Below are 1,218 nucleotides of genomic sequence, written 5' to 3' on the forward strand. Positions count from 1 at the left end.
ACTGGATAAAAGCTGCCTGCAAGGGCCCTTCCCTGCTGAAACATGGAAGCACCATAAAATAAGCAGGATCTAGAATGACCCTGCCCACCACATTGGCTCCAAACCCTCCAATTTTTAGACAATGACATCTTTTAAATTCTATTAGGAGAACCATTACTTCATACCTTGCTAACAGCAAATAAAAAATTGTTTTCAGTAATAATGTATTATATACCACAAAGGAGTCTTCAAGGAATTAACAAAAAATGAATTTACCTAAAATTTCCCAATTTTTTTCCTGCTCAAGTTTTTTTTTATTATTACTAAGGTGAACTCTCATGATCGCTTCAAAATATATTAATAAATCTCAAGCCAGGCAAAGGAAAGAGATTCATGTTACTATTCATATTTTAAGATATATTATGTGTTAAAATTCATTTGGTCTTTTACTGAAATGCCAGAACATCGAAATGCTGAAATGCTTGCACCTCATTTTTGCAAAAGGTCATGTTGATTCTTCATGATGAAAAGTTCATACCTTCCCACTTAGCAAAAATGGGAGATACAACAAAACCAAAATATGTTTAATGAGAAACTTCTGATGTACTGAATTCATGTTGTCTCAGACTGGGTAAACTAAAGCAGAAAACAAACAGTTCTTTACAACAGCTGGCAAGGATCTTAGCATGCAAGAAAACCAGGAAACTCCTGAAGCCTTTACAAATCCATTTGAAAACCCCTCCATCACATTCATTTCAGTTTCTTGAAGTCTGGGAGCCTCCAGGGATTTTGGACCCATTAAAACCCTGTGACAATGCATCAGTTTAGACAGATTTGGAATGAACATAAATTCCTTTTTTTTTTTTCCATCATTTGTTCTACTCTAAGGTCTTTCTTTAATTTCTTACTGAGTGATGAACATACATCTATTGAGCCTCAATGTCTGATAGGATATTACCTTTCTTACTTTGCAATGCAAATGCAATAAAGCATTAGGAATGTTCTAAATAAACTCTCCTAAATGCAAGATTATTTGCTGTATCCGTTATTTTTCTGACAAATTATTTTTGTGGAATTATTATTCCACTTGTGTAATGCAAAGCATGATTATATTAAATTAATTGGAAAACTATGCTTTGTATTTTCACATTTTCAGTATTTTATTTCCTTCATAAATGTTTGAAAACTGTGGTGCTTTGGGAAACCATTTAAGCACTGGAATACCTCATGAGCAGCAGC

The sequence above is a fragment of the Geospiza fortis genome, unplaced genomic scaffold (genome assembly GCF_000277835.1).
Source record: "Geospiza fortis unplaced genomic scaffold, GeoFor_1.0 scaffold146, whole genome shotgun sequence".
In the NCBI taxonomy this organism is placed as follows: Eukaryota; Metazoa; Chordata; class Aves; order Passeriformes; family Thraupidae; genus Geospiza; species Geospiza fortis.